Source organism: Tripterygium wilfordii, chromosome 13 (assembly GCF_013401445.1).
Source record: "Tripterygium wilfordii isolate XIE 37 chromosome 13, ASM1340144v1, whole genome shotgun sequence".
NCBI lineage: Eukaryota > Viridiplantae > Streptophyta > Magnoliopsida > Celastrales > Celastraceae > Tripterygium > Tripterygium wilfordii.
The window spans coordinates 7,337,706-7,362,120 of record NC_052244.1 but is presented as its reverse complement, the minus strand read 5'-3'; positions in this window follow the sequence as shown (position 1 = coordinate 7,362,120).

Sequence of the window (24,415 nt, the reverse complement as noted above, 5' to 3'; positions counted from 1 at the left end):
TCAAAAGCTCGTCTAAAGAGAGAGTTTAGCAATTCCAAAGTATCAAAGTGGACCATTGTACTCTATTTAGTGTTCTTAGAAGTCTAACATGCTAGTGTAGCTTTCGTGCCGCGTTTTGTAAGGTAATGATTCCAATAGACAATGTTACGTTTCAAATTGCACAAAAATGTCAAACCTCATCTATGGAGAGAGTTAAGCAATTCCAAAGCATCAAAGTGGACCATTGTACTCTATTAAGTGTTCTTAGAAGCCTAACATGCTAATTTAGCTTTCGTTCAACGTTTGATAAGGTAATGACGCCAATAGACCATGTTACTTTTCAAATTGCACAAAAATGTCAAAAGCTCGTCTATGGAGAGGGTTTAGCAATTCCAAAGCATCAAAGTGGATCATTGTACTCTATTTTGTGTTCTTAGAAGCCTAACACGCTAGTTTAGCTTTCGTGCCACGTTTCGTAAGGTAATGACGCCAATAGACAATGTTACGTTTCAAATTGCACAAAAAAGTCAAACTCATCTATGGAGAGAGTTGAGCAATTCCAAAGCATCAAAGTGGACCGCTGTACTCTATTTTGTGTTCTAAGAAGTCTAACATGCTAGTTTTGCTTTCGTGCCCCGTTTCGTAAGGTAATGATGCCAATAGACAATGTTACGTTTCAAATTGTACAAAACGTCAAAAGCTCGTCTATGGAGAGAGGTTAGCAAATCCAAAGCATCAAAGTGGACCATTGTCCTCTATTTAGTGTTCTTAGAAGTCTAACACGCAGGTTTAGCTTTTGTCCAACGTTTGATAAGGTAATGATGCCAATAGACCATGTTACATTTCAAATTGCACAAAAACGACAAAAGCTCGTCCATGGTGAGAGTTAAGCAATTCCAAAGCATCGAAGTGGACCATTGTACTCTATTTAGTGTTCTTAGAAGTCTAACACACAAGCTTAGCTTTCGTCCAACGTTTGATAAGGTAATGATGCCAATGTTACATTTCAAACTGCACAAAAACGTCAAAAGCTCATCTTTGGAGAGAGTTGAGCAATTCCAAAGCATCAAAGTGGACCGCTGTACTCTATTTAGTGTTCTTAGAGATCCAACACGCTAGTTTAGCTTTCGTGCAACGTTTCGGAAGGTACTGACGCCAATAGGCAATGTTACGTTTCAAATTGCACAAAAATGTCAAACCTCGTCTACGGAGAGAGTTGAGCAATTCCAATGCATGAAAGTGGACCGCTGTACTCTATTTAGTGTTCTTAGAAGTCTAACACGCAAGTTTAGCCTTTGTCCAACGTTTCATAAGGTAATGATGCCAATACACCATGTTACATTTCAAATTGCACAAAAACGTCAAAAGCTCATCTATGGAGAGAGTTGAGCAATTCCAAAGCATCAAAGTAGACCGCTGTACTCTTTTTAGTGTTCTTAGAGGTCCAACACGCTAGTTTAGCTTTCGTGCAACGTTTCGTAAGGTAATGACGCCAATAGACAATGTTACGTTTCAAATTGCACCAAAATGTCAAACCTCATCTATGGAGAGAGTTGAGCAATTCCAAAGCATGAAAGTGGACCGCTGTACTCTATTTTGTGTTCTTAGAAGGCTAACACGCTAGTTTAGCTTTCGTGCCACGTTTCGTAAGGTAATGATGCCAATAGACAATGTTACGTTTCAAATTGCACAAAATGTCAAAGGCTCGTCTATGGAGAGAGTTTAGCAAATCCAAAGCATCAAAGTGGACCATTGTACTCTATTTAGTGTTCTTAGAAGTCTAACATGCTAGTTTAGCTTTCGTGCAATGTTCGATATGGTAATGATGCCAATAGACCATGTTACATTTCAAATTGCACAAAAACGACAAAAGCTCGTCTATGGAGAGAGTTTAGCAATTCCAAAGTATCAAAGTGGACCATTGTACTCTATTTAGTATTCTCAGAAGTCTAACAGGCTAGTTTAGCTTTCGTGCAACGTTCGATAAGGTAATGATGTCAATAGACCATGTTACATTTCAGATTGCACAAAGACGTCAAAAGCTCGTCTTTGGAGAGAGTTAAGCAATTCCAAAGCATCGAAGTGGACCATTGTACTCTATTTAGTGTTTTTAGAAGTCCAACATGCAAGTTTAGCTTTCGTCCAACGTTTGATAAGGTAATAATGCCAATACACCATGTTACATTTCAAACTGCACAAAAACGTCAAAAGCTCATCTATGGAGAGAGTTGAGCCATTCCAAAGCATCAAAGTGGACCGCTGTACTCTATTTAGTGTTCTTAGAAGGCTAACACGCTAGTTTAGCTTTCGTGCCACGTTTCGTAAGGTAATGATGCCAATAGACAATGTTACGTTTCAAATTGCACAAAATGTCAAAGGCTCGTCTATGGAGAGAGTTTAGCAAATCCAAAGCATCAAAGTGGACCATTGTACTCTATTTAGTGTTCTTAGAAGTCTAACATGCTAGTTTAGCTTTCGTGCAATGTTCGATATGGTAATGATGCCAATAGACCATGTTACATTTCAAATTGCACAAAAACGACAAAAGCTCGTCTATGGAGTGAGTTTAGCAATTCCAAAGTATCAAAGTGGACCATTGTACTCTATTTAGTGTTCTTAGAAGTCTAACATGCTAGTTTAGCTTTCGTGTCGCGTTTCGTAAGGTAATGATTCCAATAGACAATGTTACGTTTCAAATTGCACAAAAATGTCAAACCTCATCTAGGGAGAGAGTTGAGCAATTCCAAAGCATGAAAGTGGACCGCTGTACTCTATTTTGTGTTCTTAGAAGGCTAACACGCTAGTTTAGCTTTCGTGCCACGTTTCGTAAGGTAATGACGCCAATAGACAATGTTACGTTTCAAATTGCACAAAAATGTCAAACCTCATCTATGGAGAGAGTTGAGCAATTCCAAAGCATGAAAGTGGACCGCTGTACTCTAGTTTGTGTTCTTAGAAGGCTAACACGCTAGTTTAGCTTTCGTGCCACGTTTCGTAAGGTAATGATGCCAATAGACAATGTTACGTTTCAAATTGCATAAAATATCAAAGGCTCGTCTATGGAGAGAGTTGAGCAAATCCAAAGCATCAAAGTGGACCATTGTACTCTATTTAGTGTTCTTAGAAGTCTAACATGCTAGTTTAGCTTTCGTGCAATGTTCGATATGGTAATGATGCCAATAGACCATGTTACATTTCAAATTGCACAAAGACAGCAAAAGCTCGTCGATGGAGAGTGTTTAGTAATTCCAAAGTATCAAAGTGGACCATTGTACTCTATTTAGTGTTCTTAGAAGTCTAACATGCTAGTTTAGCTTTCGTGCAATGTTCGATATGGTAATGATGCCAATAGACCATGTTACATTTCAAATTGCACAAAGACAGCAAAAGTTCGTCTATGGAGAGTGTTTAGTAATTCCAAAGTATCAAAGTGGACCATTGTACTCTATTTAGTGTTCTTAGAAGTCTAACATGCTAGTTTAGCTTTCGTGTCGCGTTTCGTACGGTAATGATTCCAATAGACAATGTTACGTTTCAAATTGCACAAAAATGTCAAACCTCATCTAGGGAGAGAGTTGAGCAATTCCAAAGCATGAAAGTGGACCGCTGTACTCTATTTTGTGTTCTTAGAAGGCTAACACGCTAGTTTAGCTTTCGTGCCACGTTTCGTAAGGTAATGACGCCAATAGACAATGTTACGTTTCAAATTGCATAAAAATGTCAAACCTCATCTATGGAGAGAGTTGAGCAATTCCAAAGCATGAAAGTGGACCGCTGTACTCTAGTTTGTGTTCTTAGAAGGCTAACACGCTAGTTTAGCTTTCGTGCCACGTTTCGTAAGGTAATGATGCCAATAGACAATGTTACGTTTCAAATTGCATAAAATATCAAAGGCTCGTCTATGGAGAGAGTTGAGCAAATCCAAAGCATCAAAGTGGACCATTGTACTCTATTTAGTGTTCTTAGAAGTCTAACATGCTAGTTTAGCTTTCGTGCAATGTTCGATATGGTAATGATGCCAATAGACCATGTTACATTTCAAATTGCACAAAGACAGCAAAAGCTCATCTATGGAGAGTGTTTAGTAATTCCAAAGTATCAAAGTGGACCATTGTACTCTATTTAGTGTTCTTAGAAGTCCAACACGCAAGTTTAGCTTTCGTCCAACGTTTGATAAGGTAATGATGCCAATACACCTTGTTACATTTCAAACTGCACAAAAACGTCAAAAGCTCATCTATGGAGAGAGTTGAGCAATTCCAAAGCATCAAAGTGGACCGCTATACTCTATTTAGTGTTCTTAGATGGCCAACACGCTAGTTTAGCTTTCGTGCAACGTTTCGTAAGGTAATGACGCCAATAGACAATGTTACGTTTCGAATTGCATAAAAATGTCAAACCTCGTCTATGGAGAGAGTTGAGCAATTCCAAAGCATGAAAGTGGACCGTTGTACTCTATTTTGTGTTCTTAGAAGGCTAACACGCTAGTTTAGCTTTCGTGCCACGTTTCGTAAGGTAATGATGCCAATAGACAATGTTACGTTTCAAATTGCACAAAATGTCAAGGCTCGTCCATGGAGAGAGTTTAGCAAATCCAAAGCATCAAAGTGGACCATTGTACTCTATTAAGTGTTCTTAGAAGCCTAACATGCTAGTTTAGCTTTCGTTCAACATTCGATAAGGTAATGACGCCAATAGACCATGTTACTTTTCAAATTGCACAAAAATGTCAAAAGCTCGTCTATGGAGAGGATTTAGCAATTCCAAAGCATCAGAGTGGACCATTGTACTCTATTTAGTGTTCTTAGAAGTCTAACATGCTAGTTTAGCTTTCGTGTCGCGTTTCGTAAGGTAATGATTCCAATAGACAATGTTACGTTTCAAATTGCACAAAAATGTCAATCCTCGTCCATGGAGAGAATTGAGCAATTCCAAAGCATCAAAGTGGACCGCTGTACTCTATTTTGTGTTCTTAGAAGTCTAACATGCTAGTTTAGCTTTCGTGCCACGTTTCATAAGGTAATGACGCCAATAGACAATGTTACGTTTCAAATTGCACAAAAATGTCAAACCTCATCTATGGAGAGAGTTGAGCAATTCCAAAGCATGAAAGTGCACCGCTGTACTCTAGTTTGTGTTCTTAGAAGGCTAACACGCTAGTTTAGCTTTCGTGCCACGTTTCGTAAGGTAATGATGCCAATAGACAATTTCACCTTTCAAATTGCACAAAACGTCAAAAGCTCGTCTATGGAGAGAGTTTAGCAAATCCAAAGCATCAAAGCGGACCATTGTACTCTATTTAGTGTTCTCAGAAGTCTAACATGCTAATTTAGCTTTTGTTCAACGTTCGATAAGGTAATGACGCCAATAGACCATGTTACAATTCAAATTGCACAAAAATGACAAAAGCTCGTCCATGGAGAGAGTTTAGCAAATCCAAAGCATCAAAGTGGACCATTGTACTCTATTTAGTGTTCTCAGAAATCTAACAGGCTAGTTTAGCTTTCGTGCAACGTTCGATAAGGTAATGATGCCAATAGACCATGTTACATTTCAAATTGCACAAAGACGTCAAAAGCTCGTCTATGGAGAGAGTTAAGCAATTCCAAAGCATCGAACTGGACCATTGTACTCTATTTAGTGTTCTTAGAAGTCTAACACGCAAGTTTAGCTTTCGCCCAACGTTTGATAAGGTAATGATGCCAATACACCATGTTACATTTCAAACTGCACAAAAACGTCAAAAGCTCATCTATGGAGAGAGTTGAGCAATTCCAAAGCATCAAAGTGGACCGCTGTACTCTATTTAGTGTTCTTAGATGTCCAACACGCTAGTTTAGCTTTCGTGCAACGTTTCGTAAGGTAATGACGCCAATAGACAATGTTACGTTTCAAATTGCACAAAAATGTCAAACCTCGTCTATGGAGAGAGTTGAGCAATTCCAAAGCATGAAAGTGGACCGCTGTACTCTATTTTGTGTTCTTAGAAGGCTAACACGCTAGTTTAGCTTTCGTGCCACGTTTCGTAAGGTAATGACGCCAATAGACAATGTTACGTTTCAAATTGCACAAAAATGTCAAACCTCGTCTATGGAGAGAGTTGAGCAATTCCAAAGCATGAAAGTGGACCGCTGCACTCTATTTTGTGTTCTTAGAAGGCTAACACGCTAGTTTAGCTTTCGTGCCACGTTTCGTAAGGTAATGACGCCAATAGACAATGTTACGTTTCAAATTGCACAAAAATGTCAAACCTCATCTATGGAGAGAGTTGAGCAATTCCAAAGCATGAAAGTGGACCGTTGTACTCTATTTTGTGTTCTTAGAAGGCTAACACGCTAGTTTAGCTTTCGTGCCACGTTTCGTAAGGTAATGATGCCAACAGACAATGTTACGTTTCAAATTACACAAAATGTCAAAGGCTCGTCTATGGAGAGAGTTTAGCAAATCCAAAGCATCAAAGTGGACCATATTACTCTATTTAGTGTTCTTAGAAGTCTAACATGCTAGTTTAGCTTTCGTGCAATGTTCGATATGGTAATGATCCCAATAGACCATGTTACATTTCAAATTGCACAAAGACGGCAAAAGCTCGTCTATGGAGAGCGTTTAGCAATTCCAAAGTATCAAAGTGGACCATTGTACTCTATTTAGTGTTCTTAGAAGTCTAACATGCTAGTTTAGCTTTCGTGTCGCGTTTCGTAAGGTAATGATGCCAATAGACAATGTTACGTTTCAAATTGCACAAAAATGTCAAACCTCGTCTATGGAGAGAGTTGAGCAATTCCAAAGCATCAAAGTGGACCGCTGTACTCTATTTTGTGTTCTTAGAAGTCTAACATGCTAGTTTAGCTTTCGTGCCACGTTTCGTAAGGTAACGATACCAATAGACAATTTTACGTTTCAAATTGCACAAAACGTCAAAAGCTCGTCTATGGAGAGAGTTTAGCAAATCCAAAGCATCAAAGCGGACCATTGTACTATATTTAGTGTTCTCAGAAGTCTAACATGCTAATTTAGCTTTCGTTCAACGTTCGATAAGGTAATGACGCCAATAGACCATGTTACATTTCAAATTGCACAAAAAGGACAAAAGCTCGTGTATGGAGAGAGTTTAGCAAATCCAAAGCATCAAAGTGGACCATTGTACTCTATTTAGTGTTCTCAGAAGTCTAACCGGCTAGTTTAGCTTTCGTGCAACGTTCGATAAGGTAATGATGTCAATACACCATGTTACATTTCAGATTGCACAAAGACGTCAAAAGCTCGTCTATGGAGAGAGTTAAGCAATTCCAAGGCATCGAAGTGGACCATTGTACTCTATTTAGTGTTCTTAGAAGTCCAACACGCAAGTTTAGCTTTCGTGCAACGTTTGAGAAGGTAATGATGCCAATACACCATGTTACATTTTAAACTGCACAAAAACGTCAAAAGCTCATCTATGGAGAGAGTTGAGCAATTCCAAAGCATCAAAGTGGACCGCTATACTCTATTTAGTGTTCTTAGATGTCCAACACGCTAGTTTAGCTTTCGTGCAACGTTTCGTAAGGTAATGACGCCAATAGACAATGTTACGTTTCAAATTGCACAAAAATGTCAAACCTCATCTACGGAGAGAGTTGAGCAATTCCAAAGCATGAAAGTGGACCGCTGTACTCTATTTTGTGTTCTTAGAAGGCTAACACGCTAGTTTAACTTTCGTGCCACGTTTCGTAAGGTAATGATGCCAATAGACAATGTTACGTTTCAAATTACACAAAATGTCAAAGGCTCGTCTATGGAGAGAGTTTAGCAAATCCAAAACATCAAAGTGGACCATTGTACTCTATTAAGTGTTCTTAGAAGCATAACATGCTAGTTTAGCTTTCGTTCAATGTTCGATAAGGTAATGACGCCAATAGACCATGTTACTTTGCAAATTGCACAAAAACGTCAAAAGCACGTCTATGGAGAGGGTTAAGCAATTCCAAAGCATCAAAGTGGACCATTGTACTCTATTTAGTGTTCTTAGAAGTCTAACATGCTAGTTTAGCTTTTGTGTCGCGTTTCGTAAGGTAATGATTCCAATAGACAATGTTACGTTTCAAATTGCACAAAAATGTCAAACCTCGTCCATGGAGAGAATTGAGCAATTCCAAAGCATCAAAGTGGACCGCTGTACTCTATTTTGTGTTCTTAGAAGTCTAACATGCTAGTTTAGCTTTCGTGCCACGATTCGTAAGGTAATGATACCAATAGACAATGTTACGTTTCAAATTGCACAAAACGTCAAAAGCTCATCTATGGAGAGAGTTTAGCAAATCCAAAGCATCAAAGTGGACCATTGTACTCTATTTAGTGTTCTTAGAAGTCTAACATGCTAGTTTAGCTTTCGTTCAAAGTTCAATAAGGTAATGACGCCAATAGACCATGTTACATTTCAAATTGCACAAAAACGTCAAAAGCTCGTCTATGGAGAGAGTTTAGCAATTCCAAAGCATCAAAGTGGACCATTGTACTCCATTTAGTGTTCTTATAAGTCTAATAGGCTAGTTTAGCTTTCGTGCAACGTTCGGTAAGGTAATGATGCCAATAGACCATGTTACATTTCAAATTGCACAAAGACGTCAAAAGCTCGTCAATGGAGAGAGTTGACCAATTCCAAACCATCGAAGTGGACCATTGTCCTCTATTTAGTGTTCTCAGAAATCTAACACGCAAGTTTAGCTTTCGTCCAACGTTTGATAAGGTAATGATGCCAATAGACCATGTTACATTTCAAACTACACAAAAACGTCAAAAAACTCATCTATGGAGAGAGTTGAGCAATTCCAAAGCATCAAAGTGGACCGTTGTACTCTATATAGAGTTCTTAAAAGTCCAACACGCTAGTTTAGCTTTCGTGCAATGTTTTATAAGGTAATGATGCCAATCGACAATGTTACGTTTCAAATTGCACAAAACGTCAAAAGCTCGTCTATGGAGAGAGTTTAGCAAATCCAAAGCATCAAAGTGGACCATTGTACTCTATTTAGTGTTTTTAGAAGTCTAACATGCTAGTTTAGCTTTCGTGCAACGTTCAATAAGGTAATGATGCCAATAGACCATGTTACATTTCAAATTGCACAAAGATGTCAAAAGTTCGTCTATGGAGAGGGTTGAGCAATTCCAAAGCATCGAAGTGGACCATTGTACTCTATTTAGCGTTCCTAGAAGTCTAACATGCAAGTTTAGCTTTCGTCCAATATTTGATAAGGTATGATGCCAATAGACCATGTTACATTTGAAATTGCACAAAAACGTCAAAAGCTCGTCTATGGAGAGAGTTGAGCAATTCCAAAGTATCATAGTGGACCGCTGTACTCTATTAGTGTTCTGAGAAGTCCAACACGCTAGTTTAGCTTTCGTGCAACGTTTCATAAGGTAATGATGCCAATAGACCATGTTACATTTCAAATTGCATAAAAAGGTCAAAAGCTCGTGTATGGAGAGAGTTGAGCAATTCCAAAGCATCAAAGTCGACCCCTGTACTCTATTTTGTGTTCGTAGAAGTAGGACATCCTAGTTTAGCTTTCGTGCCACGTTTCGTAAGGGAATGATGCCAATAGACAATGTTACATTTCAAATTGCACAAAACGTCAAAAGCTCATCTATGGAGACAGTTTAGCAATTCCAAAGCATGAAAGTGGACCATTGTACTCTATTTAGTGTTCTTAGAAGTCCAACATGCTAGTTTAGCTTTCGTGCCGCGTTTCGTAAGGTAATGATGCCAATGGACAATGTTACGTTTCAAATTGCACAAAAATGTCAAACGTCGTCTATGGAGAGAGTTGAGCAATTCCAAAACATCAAAGTGGACCACCGTACTCTATTTTGTGTTCTTAGAAGTCTAACATGCTACTGTAGCTATCGTGCCACTTTTCGTAAGGTAATGATGCCAATAGACAATTTTACGTTTCAAATTGCACAAAACGTCAAAAGCTCGTCTATGGAGAGAGTTTAGCAAATCCAAAGCATCAAAATGGACCATTGTACTCTATTTAGTGTTCTCAGAAGTCTAACATGCTAGTTTAGCTTTCGTTGAACGTTCGATAAGGTAATGACGCCAATAGACCATGTTACATTTCAAATTACACAAAAACGACAAAAGCTCGTCCATGGAGAGAGTTTAGCAATTCCAAAGCATCAAAGTGGACCATTGTAGTCAATTTAGTGTTCTTATAAGTCTAACAGGCTAGTTTAGCTTTCGTGCAACGTTCGATAAGGTAATGATGCCAATAGACCATGTTACATTTCAAATTGCACAAAGACGTCAAAAGCTCGTCTATGGGGAGAGTTAAGCAATTCCAAAGTATCGAAGTGGACCATTGTAGTCTATTTAGTGTTCTTAGAAGTCTAACACGCAAGTTTAGCTTTCGTCCAATGTTTGGTAAGGTAATGATGCCAATACACCATGTTACATTTCAAACTGCACAAAAACATCAAAAACTCGTCTATGGAGAGAGTTTAGCAAATCCAAAGCATCAAAGTGGACCGCTCTACTCTATTTAGTGTTCTTAGAAGTCCAACACGCTAGTTTAGCTTTGTGCAACGTTTCATAAGGTAATGACGCCAATAGACAATGTTACGTTTCGAATTGCATAAAAATGTCACACGTCGTCTATGGAGAGAGTTGAGCAATTCCAAAGCATCAAAGTGGACCGCTGTACTCTATTTTGTGTTCTTAGAAGGTTAACACGCTTGTTTAGCTTTCGTGCCACGTTTCATAAGGTAATGATGCCAATAGACAATGTTACGTTTCAAATTGCACAAAATGTCAAAAGCTCATCTATGGAGAGAGTTTAGCAAATCCAAGGCTTCAAAGTGGACCATTGTACTCTATTTAGTGTTCTTAGAAGTCTAACATGCTAGTTTAGCTTTCGTTCAACGTTCGATAAGTTAATGGCGCCAATAGACCAAGTTACATTTCAAATTGCACAAAAAGGTCAAAAGCTCGTCTATGGAGAGAGTTTAGCAAATCCAAAGCATCAAAGTGGACCATTGTACTCTATTTAGTGTTCTTAGAAGTATAGCATGCAAGTTTAGCTTTCGTCCAACGTTTGATAAGGTAATGATGCCAACAGACCATGTTACATTTCAAACTGCACAAAAACGTTAAAAGCTCGTCTATGGAGAGAGTTGAGAAATTCCAAAGCATCAAAGTAGACCGCTGTACTCTATTTAGTTTTCTTAGAAGTCCACCACGCTAGTTTAGCTTTCGTGCCACGTTTCGTAAGGTAATGATGCCAACAGACAATGTTACGTTTCAAATTACACAAAAACGTCAAAAGCTCGTCTATGGAGAGAGTTGAGCAATTCCGAGGCATCAAAGTGGACCGCTGTACTCTTTTAGCGTTCTAAGAAGTCCAACACGCTAGTTTTGCTTTCGTGCAACGTTTCATAAGGTAATGATGCCAATAGACCATGTTACATTTCAAATTGCATAAAAAGGTCAAAAGCTCGTGTATGGAGAGAGTTGAGTAATTCCAAAGCATCAAAGTCGACCCCTGTACTCTATTTTGTGTTCTTAGAAGTCGAACATCCTAGTTTAGCTTTCGTGCCACGTTTCGTAAGGTAATGATGCCAATAGACAATGTTACATTTCAAATTGCACAAAACGTCAAAAGCTCGTCTATGGAGAGAGTTTAGCAATTCCAAAGCATGAAAGTGGACCATTGTACTCTATTTAGTGTTCTTAGAAGTCTAACATGCTAGTTTAGATTTCGTGCCGCGTTTCGTAAGGTAATGATGCCAATAGACAATGTTACGTTTCAAATTGCACAAAAATGTCAAACCTCGTCTATGGAGAGAGTTGAGCAATTCCAAAGCATCAAAGTGGACCATTGTACTCTATTTAGTGTTCTTAGAAGTCTAACATGCTAGTTTAGCTTTCGTGCAATGTTCGATATGGTAATGATGCCAATAGACCATGTTACATTTCAAATTGCACAAAAACGACAAAAGCTCGTCTATGGAGAGAGTTTAGCAATTCCAAAGTATCAAAGTGGACCATTGTACTCTATTTAGTGTTCTTAGAAGTCTAACATGCTAGTTTAGCTTTCGTGTCGCGTTTCGTAAGGTAATGATTCCAATAGACAATGTTACGTTTCAAATTGCACAAAAATGTCAAACCTCATCTAGGGAGAGAGTTGAGCAATTCCAAAGCATGAAAGTGGACCGCTGTACTCTATTTTGTGTTCTTAGAAGGCTAACACGCTAGTTTAGCTTTCGTGCCACGTTTCGTAAGGTAATGACGCCAATAGACAATGTTACGTTTCAAATTGCACAAAAATGTCAAACCTCATCTATGGAGAGAGTTGAGCAATTCCAAAGCATGAAAGTGGACCGCTGTACTCTAGTTTGTGTTCTTAGAAGGCTAACACGCTAGTTTAGCTTTCGTGCCACGTTTCGTAAGGTAATGATGCCAATAGACAATGTTACGTTTCAAATTGCATAAAATATCAAAGGCTCGTCTATGGAGAGAGTTGAGCAAATCCAAAGCATCAAAGTGGACCATTGTACTCTATTTAGTGTTCTTAGAAGTCTAACATGCTAGTTTAGCTTTCGTGCAATGTTCGATATGGTAATGATGCCAATAGACCATGTTACATTTCAAATTGCACAAAGACAGCAAAAGCTCGTCGATGGAGAGTGTTTAGTAATTCCAAAGTATCAAAGTGGACCATTGTACTCTATTTAGTGTTCTTAGAAGTCTAACATGCTAGTTTAGCTTTCGTGCAATGTTCGATATGGTAATGATGCCAATAGACCATGTTACATTTCAAATTGCACAAAGACAGCAAAAGTTCGTCTATGGAGAGTGTTTAGTAATTCCAAAGTATCAAAGTGGACCATTGTACTCTATTTAGTGTTCTTAGAAGTCTAACATGCTAGTTTAGCTTTCGTGTCGCGTTTCGTAAGGTAATGATTCCAATAGACAATGTTACGTTTCAAATTGCACAAAAATGTCAAACCTCATCTAGGGAGAGAGTTGAGCAATTCCAAAGCATGAAAGTGGACCGCTGTACTCTATTTTGTGTTCTTAGAAGGCTAACACGCTAGTTTAGCTTTCGTGCCACGTTTCGTAAGGTAATGACGCCAATAGACAATGTTACGTTTCAAATTGCATAAAAATGTCAAACCTCATCTATGGAGAGAGTTGAGCAATTCCAAAGCATGAAAGTGGACCGCTGTACTCTAGTTTGTGTTCTTAGAAGGCTAACACGCTAGTTTAGCTTTCGTGCCACGTTTCGTAAGGTAATGATGCCAATAGACAATGTTACGTTTCAAATTGCATAAAATATCAAAGGCTCGTCTATGGAGAGAGTTGAGCAAATCCAAAGCATCAAAGTGGACCATTGTACTCTATTTAGTGTTCTTAGAAGTCTAACATGCTAGTTTAGCTTTCGTGCAATGTTCGATATGGTAATGATGCATATAGACCATGTTACATTTCAAATTGCACAAAGACAGCAAAAGCTCGTCTATGGAGAGTGTTTAGTAATTCCAAAGTATCAAAGTGGACCATTGTACTCTATTTAGTGTTCTTAGAAGTCCAACACGCAAGTTTAGCTTTCGTCCAACGTTTGATAAGGTAATGATGCCAATACACCATGTTACATTTCAAACTGCACAAAAACGTCAAAAGCTCATCTATGGAGAGAGTTGAGCAATTCCAAAGCATCAAAGTGGACCGCTATACTCTATTTAGTGTTCTTAGATGGCCAACACGCTAGTTTAGCTTTCGTGCAACGTTTCGTAAGGTAATGACGCCAATAGACAATGTTACGTTTCGAATTGCATAAAAATGTCAAACCTCGTCTATGGAGAGAGTTGAGCAATTCCAAAGCATGAAAGTGGACCGTTGTACTCTATTTTGTGTTCTTAGAAGGCTAACACGCTAGTTTAGCTTTCGTGCCACGTTTCGTAAGGTAATGATGCCAATAGACAATGTTACGTTTCAAATTGCACAAAATGTCAAAGGCTCGTCCATGGAGAGAGTTTAGCAAATCCAAAGCATCAAAGTGGACCATTGTACTCTATTAAGTGTTCTTAGAAGCCTAACATGCTAGTTTAGCTTTCGTTCAACATTCGATAAGGTAATGACGCCAATAGACCATGTTACTTTTCAAATTGCACAAAAATGTCAAAAGCTCGTCTATGGAGAGGATTTAGCAATTCCAAAGCATCAAAGTGGACCATTGTACTCTATTTAGTGTTCTTAGAAGTCTAACATGCTAGTTTAGCTTTCGTGTCGCGTTTCGTAAGGTAATGATTCCAATAGACAATGTTACGTTTCAAATTGCACAAAAATGTCAATCCTCGTCCATGGAGAGAATTGAGCAATTCCAAAGCATGAAAGTGGACCGCTGTACTCTAGTTTGTGTTCTTAGAAGGCTAACACGCTAGTTTAGCTTTCGTGCCACGTTTCGTAAGGTAATGATGCCAATAGACAATGTTACGTTTCAAATTGCATAAAATATCAAAGGCTCGTCTATGGAGAGAGTTGAGCAAATCCAAAGCATCAAAGTGGACCATTGTACTCTATTTAGTGTTCTTAGAAGTCTAACATGCTAGTTTAGCTTTCGTGCAATGTTCGATATGGTAATGATGCCAATAGACCATGTTACATTTCAAATTGCACAAAGACAGCAAAAGCTCGTCTATGGAGAGTGTTTAGTAATTCCAAAGTATCAAAGTGGACCATTGTACTCTATTTAGTGTTCTTAGAAGTCCAACACGCAAGTTTAGCTTTCGTCCAACGTTTGATAAGGTAATGATGCCAATACACCATGTTACATTTCAAACTGCACAAAAACGTCAAAAGCTCATCTATGGAGAGAGTTGAGCAATTCCAAAGCATCAAAGTGGACCGCTATACTCTATTTAGTGTTCTTAGATGGCCAACACGCTAGTTTAGCTTTCGTGCAACGTTTCGTAAGGTAATGACGCCAATAGACAATGTTACGTTTCGAATTGCATAAAAATGTCAAACCTCGTCTATGGAGAGAGTTGAGCAATTCCAAAGCATGAAAGTGGACCGTTGTACTCTATTTTGTGTTCTTAGAAGGCTAACACGCTAGTTTAGCTTTCGTGCCACGTTTCGTAAGGTAATGATGCCAATAGACAATGTTACGTTTCAAATTGCACAAAATGTCAAAGGCTCGTCCATGGAGAGAGTTTAGCAAATCCAAAGCATCAAAGTGGACCATTGTACTCTATTAAGTGTTCTTAGAAGCCTAACATGCTAGTTTAGCTTTCGTTCAACATTCGATAAGGTAATGACGCCAATAGACCATGTTACTTTTCAAATTGCACAAAAATGTCAAAAGCTCGTCTATGGAGAGGATTTAGCAATTCCAAAGCATCAAAGTGGACCATTGTACTCTATTTAGTGTTCTTAGAAGTCTAACATGCTAGTTTAGCTTTCGTGTCGCGTTTCGTAAGGTAATGATTCCAATAGACAATGTTACGTTTCAAATTGCACAAAAATGTCAATCCTCGTCCATGGAGAGAATTGAGCAATTCCAAAGCATCAAAGTGGACCGCTGTACTCTATTTTGTGTTCTTAGAAGTCTAACATGCTAGTTTAGCTTTCGTGCCACGTTTCATAAGGTAATGACGCCAATAGACAATGTTACGTTTCAAATTGCACAAAAATGTCAAACCTCATCTATGGAGAGAGTTGAGCAATTCCAAAGCATGAAAGTGCACCGCTGTACTCTAGTTTGTGTTCTTAGAAGGCTAACACGCTAGTTTAGCTTTCGTGCCACGTTTCGTAAGGTAATGATGCCAATAGACAATTTCACCTTTCAAATTGCACAAAACGTCAAAAGCTCGTCTATGGAGAGAGTTTAGCAAATCCAAAGCATCAAAGCGGACCATTGTACTCTATTTAGTGTTCTCAGAAGTCTAACATGCTAATTTAGCTTTTGTTCAACGTTCGATAAGGTAATGACGCCAATAGACCATGTTACAATTCAAATTGCACAAAAATGACAAAAGCTCGTCCATGGAGAGAGTTTAGCAAATCCAAAGCATCAAAGTGGACCATTGTACTCTATTTAGTGTTCTCAGAAATCTAACAGGCTAGTTTAGCTTTCGTGCAACGTTCGATAAGGTAATGATGCCAATAGACCATGTTACATTTCAAATTGCACAAAGACGTCAAAAGCTCGTCTATGGAGAGAGTTAAGCAATTCCAAAGCATCGAACTGGACCATTGTACTCTATTTAGTGTTCTTAGAAGTCTAACACGCAAGTTTAGCTTTCGCCCAACTTTTGATAAGGTAATGATGCCAATACACCATGTTACATTTCAAACTGCACAAAAACGTCAAAAGCTCATCTATGGAGAGAGTTGAGCAATTCCAAAGCATCAAAGTGGACCGCTGTACTCTATTTAGTGTTCTTAGATGTCCAACACGCTAGTTTAGCTTTCGTGCAACGTTTCGTAAGGTAATGACGCCAATAGACAATGTTACGTTTCAAATTGCACAAAAATGTCAAACCTCGTCTATGGAGAGAGTTGAGCAATTCCAAAGCATGAAAGTGGACCGCTGTACTCTATTTTGTGTTCTTAGAAGGCTAACACGCTAGTTTAGCTTTCGTGCCACGTTTCGTAAGGTAATGACGCCAATAGACAATGTTACGTTTCAAATTGCACAAAAATGTCAAACCTCGTCTATGGAGAGAGTTGAGCAATTCCAAAGCATGAAAGTGGACCGCTGCACTCTATTTTGTGTTCTTGGAAGGCTAACACGCTAGTTTAGCTTTCGTGCCACGTTTCGTAAGGTAATGACGCCAATAGACAATGTTACGTTTCAAATTGCACAAAAATGTCAAACCTCATCTATCGAGAGAGTTGAGCAATTCCAAAGCATGAAAGTGGACCGTTGTACTCTATTTTGTGTTCTTAGAAGGCTAACACGCTAGTTTAGCTTTCGTGCCACGTTTCGTAAGGTAATGATGCCAACAGACAATGTTACGTTTCAAATTACACAAAATGTCAAAGGCTCGTCTATGGAGAGAGTTTAGCAAATCCAAAGCATCAAAGTGGACCATATTACTCTATTTAGTGTTCTTAGAAGTCTAACATGCTAGTTTAGCTTTCGTGCAATGTTCGATATGGTAATGATCCCAATAGACCATGTTACATTTCAAATTGCACAAAGACGGCAAAAGCTCGTCTATGGAGAGCGTTTAGCAATTCCAAAGTATCAAAGTGGACCATTGTACTCTATTTAGTGTTCTTAGAAGTCTAACATGCTAGTTTAGCTTTCGTGTCGCGTTTCGTAAGGTAATGATGCCAATAGACAATGTTACGTTTCAAATTGCACAAAAATGTCAAACCTCGTCTATGGAGAGAGTTGAGCAATTCCAAAGCATCAAAGTGGACCGCTGTACTCTATTTTGTGTTCTTAGAAGTCTAACATGCTAGTTTAGCTTTCGTGCCACGTTTCGTAAGGTAACGATACCAATAGACAATTTTACGTTTCAAATTGCACAAAACGTCAAAAGCTCGTCTATGGAGAGAGTTTAGCAAATCCAAAGCATCAAAGCGGACCATTGTACTATATTTAGTGTTCTCAGAAGTCTAACATGCTAATTTAGCTTTCGTTCAACGTTCGATAAGGTAATGACGCCAATAGACCATGTTACATTTCAAATTGCACAAAAAGGACAAAAGCTCGTGTATGGAGAGAGTTTAGCAAATCCAAAGCATCAAAGTGGACCATTGTACTCTATTTAGTGTTCTCAGAAGTCTAACCGGCTAGTTTAGCTTTCGTGCAACGTTCGATAAGGTAATGATGTCAATACACCATGTTACATTTCAGATTGCACAAAGACGTCAAAAGCTCGTCTATGGAGAGAGTTAAGCAATTCCAAGGCATCGAAGTGGACCATTGTACTCTATTTAGTGTTCTTAGAAGTCCAACACGCAAGTTTAGCTTTCGTGCAACGTTTGAGAAGGTAATGATGCCAATACACCATGTTACATTTTAAACTGCACAAAAACGTCAAAAGCTCATCTATGGAGAGAGTTGAGCAATTCCAAAGCATCAAAGTGGACCGCTATACTCTATTTAGTGTTCTTAGATGTCCAACACGCTAGTTTAGCTTTCGTGCAACGTTTCGTAAGGTAATGACGCCAATAGACAATGTTACGTTTCAAATTGCACAAAAATGTCAAACCTCATCTACGGAGAGAGTTGAGCAATTCCAAAGCATGAAAGTGGACCGCTGTACTCTATTTTGTGTTCTTAGAAGGCTAACACGCTAGTTTAACTTTCGTGCCACGTTTCGTAAGGTAATGATGCCAATAGACAATGTTACGTTTCAAATTACACAAAATGTCAAAGGCTCGTCTATGGAGAGAGTTTAGCAAATCCAAAACATCAAAGTGGACCATTGTACTCTATTAAGTGTTCTTAGAAGCATAACATGCTAGTTTAGCTTTCGTTCAATGTTCGATAAGGTAATGACGCCAATAGACCATGTTACTTTGCAAATTGCACAAAAACGTCAAAAGCACGTCTATGGAGAGGGTTAAGCAATTCCAAAGCATCAAAGTGGACCATTGTACTCTATTTAGTGTTCTTAGAAGTCTAACATGCTAGTTTAGCTTTTGTGTCGCGTTTCGTAAGGTAATGATTCCAATAGACAATGTTACGTTTCAAATTGCACAAAAATGTCAAACCTCGTCCATGGAGAGAATTGAGCAATTCCAAAGCATCAAAGTGGACCGCTGTACTCTATTTTGTGTTCTTAGAAGTCTAACATGCTAGTTTAGCTTTCGTGCCACGATTCGTAAGGTAATGATACCAATAGACAATGTTACGTTTCAAATTGCACAAAACGTCAAAAGCTCATCTATGGAGAGAGTTTAGCAAATCCAAAGCATCAAAGTGGACCATTGTACTCTATTTAGTGTTCTTAGAAGTCTAACATGCTAGTTTAGCTTTCGTTCAAAGTTCAATAAGGTAATGACGCCAATAGACCATGTTACATTTCAAATTGCACAAAAACGTCAAAAGCTCGTCTATGGAGAGAGTTTAGCAATTCCAAAGCATCAAAGTGGACCATTGTACTCCATTTAGTGTTCTTATAAGTCTAATAGGCTAGTTTAGCTTTCGTGCAACGTTCGGTAAGGTAATGATGCCAATAGACCATGTTACATTTCAAATTGCACAAAGACGTCAAAAGCTCGTCAATGGAGAGAGTTGACCAATTCCAAACCATCGAAGTGGACCATTGTCCTCTATTTAGTGTTCTCAGAAATCTAACACGCAAGTTTAGCTTTCGTCCAACGTTTGATAAGGTAATGATGCCAATAGACCATGTTACATTTCAAACTACACAAAAACGTCAAAAAACTCATCTATGGAGAGAGTTGAGCAATTCCAAAGCATCAAAGTGGACCGTTGTACTCTATATAGAGTTCTTAAAAGTCCAACACGCTAGTTTAGCTTTCGTGCAATGTTTTATAAGGTAATGATGCCAATCGACAATGTTACGTTTCAAATTGCACAAAACGTCAAAAGCTCGTCTATGGAGAGAGTTTAGCAAATCCAAAGCATCAAAGTGGACCATTGTACTCTATTTAGTGTTTTTAGAAGTCTAACATGCTAGTTTAGCTTTCGTGCAACGTTCAATAAGGTAATGATGCCAATAGACCATGTTACATTTCAAATTGCACAAAGATGTCAAAAGTTCGTCTATGGAGAGGGTTGAGCAATTCCAAAGCATCGAAGTGGACCATTGTACTCTATTTAGCGTTCCTAGAAGTCTAACATGCAAGTTTAGCTTTCGTCCAACATTTGATAAGGTATGATGCCAATAGACCATGTTACATTTGAAATTGCACAAAAACGTCAAAAGCTCGTCTATGGAGAGAGTTGAGCAATTCCAAAGTATCATAGTGGACCGCTGTACTCTATTAGTGTTCTGAGAAGTCCAACACGCTAGTTTAGCTTTCGTGCAACGTTTCATAAGGTAATGATGCCAATAGACCATGTTACATTTCAAATTGCATAAAAAGGTCAAAAGCTCGTGTATGGAGAGAGTTGAGCAATTCCAAAGCATCAAAGTCGACCCCTGTACTCTATTTTGTGTTCGTAGAAGTCGGACATCCTAGTTTAGCTTTCGTGCCACGTTTCGTAAGGGAATGATGCCAATAGACAATGTTACATTTCAAATTGCACAAAACGTCAAAAGCTCATCTATGGAGAGAGTTTAGCAATTCCAAAGCATGAAAGTGGACCATTGTACTCTATTTAGTGTTCTTAGAAGTCCAACATGCTAGTTTAGCTTTCGTGCCGCGTTTCGTAAGGTAATGATGCCAATGGACAATGTTACGTTTCAAATTGCACAAAAATGTCAAACGTCGTCTATGGAGAGAGTTGAGCAATTCCAAAACATCAAAGTGGACCACCGTACTCTATTTTGTGTTCTTAGAAGTCTAACATGCTACTGTAGCTATCGTGCCACTTTTCGTAAGGTAATGATGCCAATAGACAATTTTACGTTTCAAATTGCACAAAACGTCAAAAGCTCGTCTATGGAGAGAGTTTAGCAAATCCAAAGCATCAAAATGGACCATTGTACTCTATTTAGTGTTCTCAGAAGTCTAACATGCTAGTTTAGCTTTCGTTGAACGTTCGATAAGGTAATGACGCCAATAGACCATGTTACATTTCAAATTACACAAAAACGACAAAAGCTCGTCCATGGAGAGAGTTTAGCAATTTCAAAGCATCAAAGTGGACCATTGTAGTCAATTTAGTGTTCTTATAAGTCTAACAGGCTAGTTTAGCTTTCGTGCAACGTTCGATAAGGTAATGATGCCAATAGACCATGTTACATTTCAAATTGCACAAAGACGTCAAAAGCTCGTCTATGGGGAGAGTTAAGCAATTCCAAAGTATCGAAGTGGACCATTGTAGTCTATTTAGTGTTCTTAGAAGTCTAACACGCAAGTTTAGCTTTCGTCCAATGTTTGGTAAGGTAATGATGCCAATACACCATGTTACATTTCAAACTGCACAAAAACATCAAAAACTCGTCTATGGAGAGAGTTTAGCAAATCCAAAGCATCAAAGTGGACCGCTCTACTCTATTTAGTGTTCTTAGAAGTCCAACACGCTAGTTTAGCTTTGTGCAACGTTTCATAAGGTAATGACGCCAATAGACAATGTTACGTTTCGAATTGCACAAAAATGTCACACGTCGTCTATGGAGAGAGTTGAGCAATTCCAAAGCATCAAAGTGGACCGTTGTACTCTATTTTGTGTTCTTAGAAGGTTAACACGCTTGTTTAGCTTTCGTGCCACGTTTCATAAGGTAATGATGCCAATAGACAATGTTACGTTTCAAATTGCACAAAATGTCAAAAGCTCATCTATGGAGAGAGTTTAGCAAATCCAAGGCTTCAAAGTGGACCATTGTACTCTATTTAGTGTTCTTAGAAGTCTAACATGCTAGTTTAGCTTTCGTTCAACGTTCGATAAGTTAATGGCGCCAATAGACCAAGTTACATTTCAAATTGCACAAAAAGGTCAAAAGCTCGTCTATGGAGAGAGTTTAGCAAATCCAAAGCATCAAAGTGGACCATTGTACTCTATTTAGTGTTCTTAGAAGTATAGCATGCAAGTTTAGCTTTCGTCCAACGTTTGATAAGGTAATGATGCCAACAGACCATGTTACATTTCAAACTGCACAAAAACGTTAAAAGCTCGTCTATGGAGAGAGTTGAGAAATTCCAAAGCATCAAAGTAGACCGCTGTACTCTATTTAGTTTTCTTAGAAGTCCACCACGCTAGTTTAGCTTTCGTGCCACGTTTCATAAGGTAATGATGCCAACAGACAATGTTACGTTTCAAATTACACAAAAACGTCAAAAGCTCGTCTATGGAGAGAGTTGAGCAATTCCGAGGCATCAAAGTGGACCGCTGTACTCTTTTAGCGTTCTTAGAAGTCCAACACGCTAGTTTTGCTTTCGTGCAACGTTTCATAAGGTAATGATGCCAATAGACCATGTTACATTTCAAATTGCATAAAAAGGTCAAAAGCTCGTGTATGGAGAGAGTTGAGTAATTCCAAAGCATCAAAGTCGACCCCTGTACTCTATTTTGTGTTCTTAGAAGTCGAACATCCTAGTTTAGCTTTCGTGCCACGTTTCGTAAGGTAATGATGCCAATAGACAATGTTACATTTCAAATTGCACAAAACGTCAAAAGCTCGTCTATGGAGAGAGTTTAGCAATTCCAAAGCATGAAAGTGGACCATTGTACTCTATTTAGTGTTCTTAAAAGTCTAACATGCTAGTTTAGATTTCGTGCCGCGTTTCGTAAGGTAATGATGCCAATAGACAATGTTACGTTTCAAATTGCACAAAAATGTCAAACCTCGTCTATGGAGAGAGTTGAGCAATTCCAAAGCATCAAAGTGGACCACTGTACTCTATTTTGTTTTCTTAGAAGTCTAACATGCTAGTTTAGCTATCGTGCCACTTTTCGTACGGTAATGATGCCAATAGACAATTTTACGTTTCAAATTGTACAAAACGTCAAAAGCTCATCTATGGAGAGAGTTTAGCAAATCCAAAGCATCAAAGTGGACCATTGTACTCTATTTAGTGTTCTCAGAAGTCTAACATGCTAGTTTAGCTTTCGTTCAACGTTCGATAAGGTAATGACGCCAATAGACCATGTTACATTTCAAATTGCACGAAAACGACAAAAGCTCATCTATGGAGAGAGTTTAGCAATTCCAAAGCATCAAAGTGGACCATTGTAGTCAATTTAGTGTTCTTATAAGTCTAACAGGCTAGTTTAGCTTTCGTGCAACGTTCGATAAGGTAATGATGCCAATAGACCATGTTACTTTTCAAATTGCACAAAGACGTCAAAGGCTCGTCTATGGAGAGAGTTAAGCAATTCCAAAGCATCGAAGTGGACAATTGTACTCTATTTAGCGTTCTTAGAAGTCTAACACGCAAGTTTAGTTTTCGTCCAACGTTTGGTAAGGTAATGATGCCAATAGACCATGTTACATTTCAAACTGCACAAAAACATCAAAAGCTCGTCTATGGAGAGAGTTGAGCAATTCCAAACCGTCAAAGTGGACCGTTGTACTCTATTTAGTGTTCTTAGAAGTCCAACACGCTAGTTTAGCTTTGTGCAACGTTTCATAAGGTAATGACGCCGATAGACAATGTTACGTTTCAAATTGCACAAAAATGTCATACCTCGTCAATGGAGAGAGTTGAGCAATTCCAAAGCATCAAAGTGGACCGTTGTACTCTATTTTGTGTTCTTAGAAGGTTAACACGCTTGTTTAGCTTTCGTGCCACGTTTCATAAGGTAATGATGCCAATAGACCATGTTACATTTCAAATTGCACAAAGACGTCAAAAGCTCGTCTATGGGGAGAGTTAAGCAATTCCAAAGTATCGAAGTGGACCATTGTAGTCTATTTAGTGTTCTTAGAAGTCTAACACGCAAGTTTAGCTTTCGTCCAATGTTTGGTAAGGTAATGATGCCAATACACCATGTTACATTTCAAACTGCACAAAAACATCAAAAGCTCGTCTATGGAGAGAGTTTAGCAAATCCAAAGCATCAAAGTGGACCATTGTACTCTATTTAGTGTTCTCAGAAGTTTAACATGCTAGTTTAGCTCTCGTTCAACGTTCGATAAGGTAATGACGCCAATAGACCATGTTACATTTCAAATTGCACAAAAAGGTCAAAAGCTCCTCTATGGAGAGAGTTTAGCAATTCCAAAGCATCAAAGTGGACCATAGAACACTATTTAGTGTTCTTAGAAGTCTAGCACGCAAGTTTAGCTTTCGTCCAACGTTTGATAAGGTAATGATGCCAATAGACCATGTTACATTTCAAACTGCACAAAAACGTTAAAAGCTCGTCTATGGAGAGAGTTGAGCAATTCCAAAGCATCAAAGTGGACCGCTGTACTCTCTTTAGTGTTCTTAGAAGTCCAACACGCTAATTTAGCTTTCGTGCAACGTTTCATAAGGTAATGATGCCAATAGACCATGTTACATTTCAAATTGCATAAAAAGGTCAAAAGCTCGTGTATGGAGAGAGTTGAGCAATTCCAAAGCATCAAAGTCGACCCCTGTACTCTATTTTGTGTTCTTAGAAGTCGGACATCCTAGTTTAGCTTTCGTGCCACGTTTCGTAAGGTAATGATGCCAATAGACAATGTTACATTTCAAATTGCACAAAACGTCAAAAGCTCATCTATGGAGAGAGTTTAGCAATTCCAAAGCATGAAAGTGGACCATTGTACTCTATTTAGTGTTCTTAGAAGTCCAACATGCTAGTTTAGCTTTCGTGCCGCGTTTCGTAAGGTAATGATGCCAATGGACAATGTTACGTTTCAAATTGCACAAAAA